The 10,116-nt window shown below is 37.9% G+C and overlaps 1 long non-coding RNA gene across 1 annotated transcript; it reads right to left on the bottom strand.

The window, feature by feature from the left end:
• Positions 1–3,428: 3,428 nt before the first annotated feature.
• LOC307148324 lies at positions 3,429–9,674 on the bottom strand. Its single transcript, XR_013819433.1, has 3 exons — positions 9,330–9,674; positions 8,842–9,121; positions 3,429–5,609 (listed from the first exon to the last, which is right to left on the bottom strand). It is a non-coding gene; the product is annotated as an uncharacterized lncRNA (long non-coding RNA).
• Positions 9,675–10,116: the final 442 nt, after the last annotated feature.

The raw sequence follows: 10,116 nt of genomic DNA, 5'->3' as shown, positions 1-10,116 counted from the left end.
GCCATTGTTATCTTTATTTAATATGTTAAATCTCCACTATTATAAATCTTAAATGAATAAAAAGTGAAATAGTAGGATATCGACGCTTGAGAAAATATTCAATTAGCCCCTCTGTATTATATATTCTCGCATACAATTGCACTGAGGCTTGTTAAATTGAGATTAATTTAAAATTCACACTTACAGTGTGATCACAGTTCAGAGTCTTGTTTTAATTTTCTTACTCTTGGTTACTTCACTGGAGACTTAACAGAGGAGCTCGAATTTTCTCAGCATTCTAAATAGACTCATGCCGACTGACTGAACAGCATTTCCTCTCACCAGCCCCGTAAAACAGAAGAAAAAAAAAATCTGTTCAGGCCTCCATCATATCATATTATCAAGCTGCACAAAAGTTTACAGTTCACGGTAGGGTGATGCATTTGATAGACTCGCTTTTTTTCTGTGGCCATATGAGTTTTAGTTTTCGTATCATTATTTTGTATGGACATTTTGTGTCTCATATCTTTTTTTTCCCCTCCCCTTGTTTATCCTTGTTCATACATGATCGCTGCTCTTTTGCTTGCACGAAAATATTTCAGAGACAGTGCAATCAGTCTTACTTTGGCAGACATTTCTGAATGGAACTGCATTGATGCTGTTGGTAAATTTGATCTTTGAATTGCTCCTTCACAGAAGCAACCAAACATGGCACACTTTTATGACATCAGCAGAAGTATGTTAATCTTTCTTTGTGAATTATAACAAGTCGTTTCTTCATTCTGCAAAAGAAGGTGTCTGGCGCGTCAGAGTGATGCATGGTTTACTCATGTAAATGTGATCTTACTCGCTGTGGCACGATGACTGATCTCCAGTGCATTCCAGAAAAACAACGGCAGCTCGTTAGAAATGCGTTAAGCACACAGATGTAGCCTTTTGCCAAAGGAGACAGGTAGGACCTGAGCAGAGCAAAAAAATGAAATTCAAATAAAATGTACAGATGAGACGTTTCTGAGTGCAAAGGATCTGGCCAAGTGTATGAATTCCCATGTGTGCTCTGTGTCATTTTATCCCCAAAAATAAAAATTGTCATCATATACTCACCGTCATTCACCAGTGAATCCAATCCAACTTTCTTTCGTCTATGGAAAAGCAAAACCTGCTTTTCTTTGGCATACAATGAAAGTACAAAAGACATAAAGCACCATAATCTAACTTGTCATGTCATGAAAAAGCCATAAATGCAAGACATTATTCTCAATTTTGACATAGCATATTTAAATATGCAAAATGAGATTTTTTTGTGATTTTTGGAGCTCGACAGCTTTAGTCCTCATTCACTTTCATTGTATAAGAGCAGCTTGGATGTTCTGCTAAAGATCTTTTGTTTTCCATAAAAGACGTGATGGTGAGTACATTATGATAAAGTATCTATTTCTTACATTTGATATGCAAATTTCGAATGCCTCTAAATTATCAACACAATCAAAACTTTGCTGAAAAGCATGATATATATATATATATATATTTTTTTTTTACCAAGTAAAAGGCCTTTTAGTATCATTCTAAAAACGTTGTATTTTTTTCCTTCTCAAGTATGAGCTCCATATTTTCCTATTGCATACTATATGAGCCATAAAAGCATGATGTATCAAATATTTTTTCTTCAGGTTCAATAAACTGTCCCTTTAAAAAAAAGGCTTTACAGGGTTAAAGGTAAGGTAGGCGATTTTCGGAGAGGCTAGCAATAGCGAGCTAGCTTTGAAAGCGTAAGATCCCACCCTCCCTTCAGAGCGTCTCCAAAACCACACCTCCTCCAAAACACATGAACGTCCACAGCAGGGAGCAAACAAAAGCGTCACGAAAGACGGTGTTAAATTACCTCATGTCTCAAAGCATATAACATTACAATAATAATTAACGTAAACAACTTAAAAAGAACTGACCTGTATCACCTGACTACTGCAGATTCATTTCGGCATTGATAGTAAAACGCATAAATTTGAGTCACGAACCGCCCGAGTATAACATCACAGGTTTCTATCTCTTACAAATTACGGTAGTTATGGCTTGAACACAGTATAAGCTCAATGTTTTGGTTCAGGAGGAACTGTAAAAGGTGGCTGCTATTCTGGTTGCGAATCGATGCTCGGTGACTGACGTCTGTCTAACTCTGCATAGCGTGAAACATGCTGATGACGTGTGAGGTATGGAAATACATACATTGACAGGGAGGTAGGGCATCGTATCAATGATTGGATGCCTACCACAGACGAGATATATACATAGAAATACATTTAGACCACCTAACTTAGTGATTGTTATCAGGATGTGAAGAGACTTTCAACCACCATAACAAAAAATGTTTCTGGAACAAATCACCTACCCTGCGCTTAAGCTAAAGAACCAATGTACATGCATCTCACCGTCTCCATTCAAATCTGCGGCGTTTCCATAATCACTTTTAGATTTTCACCAGGCTTTAAAGTTCACACAGAAGCCAGTGATAATTGGCAGGGTTATAGCTAGAGCAAGTAACTCAGACTCACAAAGTTTTCCACTCCACTCCAAGAAGCACATATTCTGTGGGGAAGTGCACTTTCCCTAAGCGACACCTTGTGCTATCATAGATGGCTTTGGCACTTTAGAGCGCTTGATATACAGTGGCATCCTGCAATCCATGGCATGTTTTAGTGGAGAGGGGAAAGGGATGGAAGTGGGGGTGAGGTTGGTCCCAAGAGAGGCACCACTTCCCCTTGTTTATGGGGCATCCTAATTGGGACAGTGTTGTCAGACAGTCTGATGTGACTTCTAAGGCACTGTTTCCCTGAGAAGGGTGCGTTTGCGTGTTTGCTTATGTGCACACATGGTGTTGAAACTCTGCTGCCTGCCCTGTGGCTTCCTCTGCTGTTTCCTGCGTGAGCGGCCCAGGCTGCCTGAGCTGGTTCCCCCTCCGAACGCATCTCCGACGCCGCATGAGCGTGGAGGTGCGCCCACCTGTGCTCAGCCCGGCACAAACCCACAGGTTCGGAGCGCTGGATGGCAGGAACTTCCCGCTGCCACCCCTCCTCTTCTTACTCCGCTGCTTCCAGCTGAGGAAGAGTGGGCGAGAACACCGCCAAACTTTACCTGCTACACCACATTCGTATTTATAGCTTGTTTTGTGTGTGTGTGAGTGTTCTTTGCATACCTGCTTACCGAATGACAGCGATTTTATCTTGTTCTCATACCTGGCAGTGACACAGATACTGTACACACAACATCCCGGCAACATTCAGAGAAGCAAAAGTACATGAACATTCATAAATAGGTCATCTGTGCTTTTGTTTTTTTGTTTTTTAAGATGATTTGGATGAAAGTGAATTTTTAAAAAGGTTAATATTGATATTTCACAACAGAAATTTGAAACCCATTAAAATTTCTACAATTTTTTTTTTTTTTTTATGAATAACTTGTGCTTTTATTGTAAATATTGTTTTTAGTGGGAAGTAGGGCTGTTATTTTTATGTGTTAATGATGATAAAACATTTAATTTCTTTAACACTTTTCAAAGTTCAACAAGGAGAGGAGCTTGCACAAATAGAACATTTCTTATACAAATTATAATACAAAGACTACCATCTTACCATCAAAGCAATTTTGCCACCTTCATGTTTTTTTGCAAGTTTTCTGGCAACTACAGCCAACGTACCCCGCCAAACCACACTTGCCAAAAGCATGCACAAAATGAGTAGCATCGTTCAAACAGGATGTATATTTGCAATCAATTACAGATGACGAAACGGTGTTTTTTTCACAGTGGACAACCGAATCTTAAAACACTGCGCTAATGCCGTGAGATGCTGAAAAAAAACACAATGACCAAAGATATCAACAATATAGTGCAGAGAGAATACAAGTCTATGCAAAATGAAATCAATAATAATAATAAAAAACTTCTAAAGCCACTTTTTATAATCTCTGCTCAATGATTTATTTGTCTGCCACAACAATTTATCTTTAAATGATCTTCATTTGAAGGCTTTTGCCTCCAAATATTGATACTTGCAATTAATTGTGATTAATTACATGAATTAATTGTCATATCTTGTAATTAATTACATTAAAAGTTTTAATCAACTGACAGCCCTAGTTGTAAGGGAACATGTTTAGTTTTGAAGATAACTTTGAGAACTTGGCGCAAATCAGAAAGACAAAACAAAAACAAAAACAAAGGCAGAAATAAACTGCATTTGGCAGTTGGAAATCAAACAGCTGTGAGAATAGACTGTGTGTGAGAGAAAAATAGGGGTCCACTCTGGGGGTGAAAATGCGCCAGTTAACATCCTGTAAACAAGGCCAACAAAGGCGAGATTTGAATAATAGTGCAGAACTGTACATGGAGGTTACCAATTATTTTTGCATAAGCAGTTTGAGATATCTCTCTCGCCCTCCCTCTCTCCCTCTGTGTTTAGCATTAAACATCTCTTTCTCCATTCTCTGCTCCTCAAACAGAAATCTTTGAGCACGGCGTAAAGCTTTGTTTTCTGCGATTTGATGGCATTGCAATCCCAGTTGCTTTAAATAATTCATCACGTGTGGATTTGCTTTAAAATAAATTAGATTTTCTTTGAGAACTGACTCTAGAATACTTCTCATCTAAATAAAGTGCTATGATAATTGTGACTTTGAAAGTTCTTTTTTTGCAAAGATCATTTGAATGTAGTAAATATAAATGTATCAATATTGTATTTTTTTTTTAACATTATAATCACTGTTAATGTGCACATGGAAAAATGGGGTATAAATAACACGTACACAATTTAAAAACGACCTGTTTATTTCACACGTTTTATGAAAAAGAAAAACATTTCATAATGAACAAAGCACTTTATTGAATTTTATGTATTTAATGACAACAATTTCTGTATTTATGTATGCTTTACAAGTGATGCTATCACTTGACTTCTGAATTAAGTTTACAAAACCAACACACTTAAAACAGTTCATTGAACTGACTGAGCAAAATTGAATTCAGATTTATCATTGATTTTCACTATATTATTGCTGCACTATTGGCATGAAAATCTGTTAACTGAAATCTTGCTGGGTCAAGTCAGTGCAAGTACAATTCTTGTATATCAGAAATACTTGACAGGAAGTGCTCTCTGATTCTGAGAACCGTGTTCGTGCGTTTATACGCCGCCTCTCCGTACGGCGCACATCACGTCTTAAGTTGTACACCTCCAGTCTCTAGAGTCATAGTTCACTACCAAAACTCTCCACTTCATTTTGGTGACTCTATTAAGCTAAATTTTGCAAGGCATGCATCCTTTATTCATAGTGGTCTAAGAAACCACAAGGGTTTTACACTCATGCATAGTTAACTGTTAATGCAAAATGCTTGTATCAAGCAGCACCGATCATTGTCTTACAAAAACCCCAACGAATCATGCGATCAAACCCCAGGCTACCGTGTGTCAAAAACCTTCTATTTAAGCACCGGAACCCAAATAAACCAGCAGTTTACTTTCCTCTCACAGGTCGGACGGGGGGAAAAGAAGTCTCACTTCTACAGAAAAAAAGCACCAGGAATGCTTTTTTTTTCTCTCTCTCTCCTCGGTTCATATAATGACCAACAGCTGTTACACCTGCCACAGTGAAAAAAAAATAATTAATATACATCATAAACATTGATTTGGTTCATAAGCATAATTTTTAATTAACATCTCGATGGAAAAGAATAAAGATTTTTAAAGCCAAATATATCATTTCCGCACTGTATTACTAAACTAAAATGTTTTCATTTCTGAAATTGTTTCATCACTGTATTATAATTGTTATGCTTTTTGGTTGGGGATTCATTATAAAACAAATAATTTTTAAAAACTGTTCAAGAAATATATGAATAATTTATAGGCAAGCCAGATTCCTAATACAACCGTTTCTTGAATTTTGATACTGATCATAGATCATTTGCTGAACACCCATGGCGCATAAAAAAATAAATTAGGCCTACTTATTTTCCAAACAATATGCTCACTGCAACATGTTTTCCAAGTAAAGGCTACCAAGAAGTGAACTAAAGTGTGAAGAGCATTATTTTGAAAGAGTAATAAGAGAGAAGTGTTTTGTGCTCGCTTTATTTTTATCTTGCTCGGGAGCTGCGAGAGGAAATGACAGATTGAAGGATTCGGTGGGCGTCTGGTTTTCGCTCGAGTGTCCTGTGTGTAGTTAACACATGCCCACCGTCGCTCCTCACAGAACACCAAATGCCAAACGATTCACTGCTCAAAAATGTCCAATAACAACCTGCAAGAAATGGGTCCAAATACACTCTACATTTCTATTTCCTAATTATACACTACTTTTATACACTACTTTTATGTTCTCATTTTACTTGCTTCAATTGACTTTCTGCAAGACCATTAAAAATATAATATACACAATTTTATATATATATATATATCTGTATATACTGTATATTTGGTTAATGTATATTAATCTATATTATAGAATTTGGTTGGTGTTTATTTGTTAATTAGTACTTGGCGATGTGACCTGGCCATTTTTGAAAAGAGAAACTGACGTGTATGTGTATGTATATATATACACACACACACACATGTCAGTTTCACTTTTGAAAAATGGCCAGGTCACATCGACAAGTACTAGTAAACAAACAAACACCAAACTGTTCCGCAACAACCCCCAAATACCACCCTGGGGGGAAAAAGAACCAGGGAGGGATGATTGGGAAAATCCTTCAGTAACAATGGACAATTAAAATTGTATTCCTGAGTTGAGAAATTAAATTTAATGAATGTAGAGTTCTGCAACAACAGATGGTCTTCTTATACAAAATACAAAGATAGATTCCTTGTTTGAAGACCGCCTGATCAAATGCCAGTGGTTATCAATTAGGAGCAGAGTGATGGTTAGTGAGCGGGAACATAAAAACACTGTGTCTCCCCCTCCACACACACCCTCTCTACCTTTACAAACACACACACACACAGACACAGTCTTCAAATCATATAGTTTAAGCACTATCTTGCCTGTGAGAATAAATGTAAAATCGTCCTACTCGCAATTGCTTTATATGCTTTATAGCAAGGTTTTTATTATACAACTTATACAACAGACGCTGATCTCCACCTCACCTGGGTCACAAAGTCGCAGAGAAGACAAATTAAATGCGCTGCATACTTTTCATATAAAAATTCAAACACCTTCTATATATATATATATATATATATATATATATATATATATATATGGTTGTGCCAGATAAACATGATTTTCTAAATTATGTTAAGTTCATTTAGTTTCACAAACCCATCAGGTGAGGTGAATCGTTTATCAAACAAAAAAGAAAGAAAAAAAAATGAAGTGATTGAATATGTAAATGAATAAATGAGAGAATGAATGCAGAAGGAAATGACCACAGTCATCTTCATATTTGCAATATGATTCTCAGGCTCCATAAATAGTAATGGAGTGTGGTAATATATACTACAGCCCAACTGGAGAGAGCAATTAAGAGGCTGCTCAGATTTAGTGGAAATGAAGCCACTTGCAAAAGCCAGGGAGGTAATTGTGAGACAGCCTTGATTGTTTTGTAAAAAGATGCTTTCCCTTTAACTTTTTAAACACTCCGGCATCTAGAGAGACTCTGTTTTAATGGAAATAAGTGAGTCTGTAAAAAAAAAGGTCTAAGTTTTTCTCATTTATTTACTTCCCTAAATGCATTCTTAATCATATAAAAATTAAGGAAATAAGAATAATTAAAAAATGGAAAATTTTAGCACTTTCGGGAACGGCGAGGTCCTCGCGTCATTCTGCTTCAAAGAAAAAAGATAAATGATGATGCCATTAAAAAGTGAACTAATTAAGGAAGGCTTCTTTTAAGAACTCATTAACTGCAACCTCATTTACATAATGATGCATATTAATTAAGTTTTAATGAATCTGAATTTCCACCAAGCCGCTTTTCTTTGGCTGTGGAACAAATTGAACAAATTATTTAAAAGTGTTCTTGAGTCTACTTTTCACACCAAAGGGGAGAGAATGCAATCATTTGTAGAAAATCATATTTTTTTAGGCAGGCCCATCTGTTATTTTTTTTTTTTTTTTTTTTATGTAATCATTTACCCTTTTTTTTTCTAAACCTGGGAGATTTGTTGCATTTCCACACAAATCATGAGGTTTGTGATCAAGAGTAAAAACCCTAGAAAATAAATCTTAAGAAATAATAATGATCATTTATAGCGCATGTCCACACAGTCAACAAGTAACGCCAGAGAGTGGCTTTATTTTCTCCTACACAAAAGGTGTACAGGACCTACTTAATAAACAGGAACTTGTGCATATTATACATTAATTGAACTAAAACTATCTAATAAAAAATATAATATCAAAAAGCTGAAGACATCATAATTGGTTACCTTAAAGACCTCTATAGGACTTTTGTTGCTATCTGTTGCTGCAGAGGTGAAACTGGAACAAGAGAATGCATGTTTAACAGCACCAGCTGCCGCGATTTCAGGTGTTATTGTGGTGTGTGTGAGTGACTTAACACATGTGCTGCACAAACATCAGTATCATCTCCTTCCTTTCTGCATGCAAAGCTCTCTCTCTTTCTCTCTTCCTCTCTCTCTCTCTTTAACACTTAACTCTGCAACGCTACTAACATAAATCTGGGAATAAGCACAGCCCGTGGGACTGACAGTGCACAAAGTTTGGCGTTTTAGCCTTTTTTTTTTTATTTTGGGGGAAGGAGTGGAGGTGAGAAAGGAAGAAAGAGAGAGAGAGAGAGAGAGAGAGAGAAAGAAAGAAAAAAGCTGATGAAAGCCATTGCATGATGCTTAATGCCAAACTCACTTGCGCCAAATGGAGCGACGGTGCCTCTCTCTCCCCTCCGTCTCCCAGATGCTGAGCTCCGGATGTGTCTCTGAGGTTAACCTGACACAAGCGACAGCTCCCCTCCCCGTCTGCCCGCCTCGCGCAGCCCCCACTTGCTCCTTCATCCGTTTCTGGTGCTTTAAAGGAATCACCTTTCTGTGGCGGTAGGATGCCGGGGGTTCTTCTGACAGTGAGCACCTTCCTCAGGGGAGGTCAGGAGTCAGGGATTCAGATGAGGCAAGCTGGCGATGCAGTGTAACTGAAAATGGAAAGCAGATGTTAGTTAATTAGGGAAAATGTGACTGACAAGACTTGAGCGGCAAGGTACACGAGCTAGCCGGCACCGAGCAGCTGTTGTTGCCGACTTCATTGTCAGTCTCGTACACAAGTCACAACATCCCCACGGCGAAATGCGGCCGCGTACGCAGACAATTATCAAAATAGAATTAAGCTTGATTTAATCATACCCTCCTCTCCTTTGAGTTTTCGGCCACCGTCGGCCAGCCGTGCCGTTTTTCTCGCCTCCTTGTTTTCTTCCAGTTCATTTTCTGCATTTATTCCGTCGCCGCGGTGCTCCCAGGGCTGTGACTCCGCCGAGACTTGTGCTGAGAGGGTGGAGAGACAATAGAAGGGGGGGGAAATTGCAGACAAAATAAAACATTCTTAATGAGCCAAACGCAGTAATCTTTCACTTCTCTCTTCTGCAGTAGGAGGACTTAGTGGCGGTGCTGAGATTTTTTGGTGAAGCGTTTCAGCAAAGTGAGAACGAAGAGGTGCAGAGCTCATCGCTTCGATTGTCATGGATCCTTGGATGGGAAAACAGATTAACATGCATTAAATGTGGCACTGAGGAAATCATGACGATCACATACTGATAGAATGCTCCCTTTACCCCTGACCTTCTGTGTGTATGTACATGTACAGTGGCCCCAAGATGTTTTTTGGGAGCGTTCACCCAAAAATGAAGAATTTTGTCATCATTTACTCATGACTTTCTTTCTTCAGTGGAACACAAGAAAATACTTCAGTTTTTTCTTTCTTTCATACAACGGCAGTCAGTGGGGTCTAGTGTTGTTCCAGACTCCATTCACTTTCATTGTATGAACCAAAACAGTCTCTTTAAAATATCTTCTCTGGTCTTCCTCGGCATAAAACAAAGTCATGAGAATGAGAAAATGATGGACAGTCCCTTGGCAATGTACCACTCAAAATCCTGATAAAAAGGTGTAGACATTTTCATGTTGTCAAAACACC

This window comes from Squalius cephalus (assembly GCF_949319135.1).
Source record: "Squalius cephalus genome assembly, chromosome: 20".
NCBI classification, from domain to species: Eukaryota; Metazoa; Chordata; class Actinopteri; order Cypriniformes; family Leuciscidae; genus Squalius; species Squalius cephalus.
The sequence above is the reverse complement of the archived record's forward strand: the minus strand, read 5'-3'. Positions and strand labels throughout refer to the sequence as shown.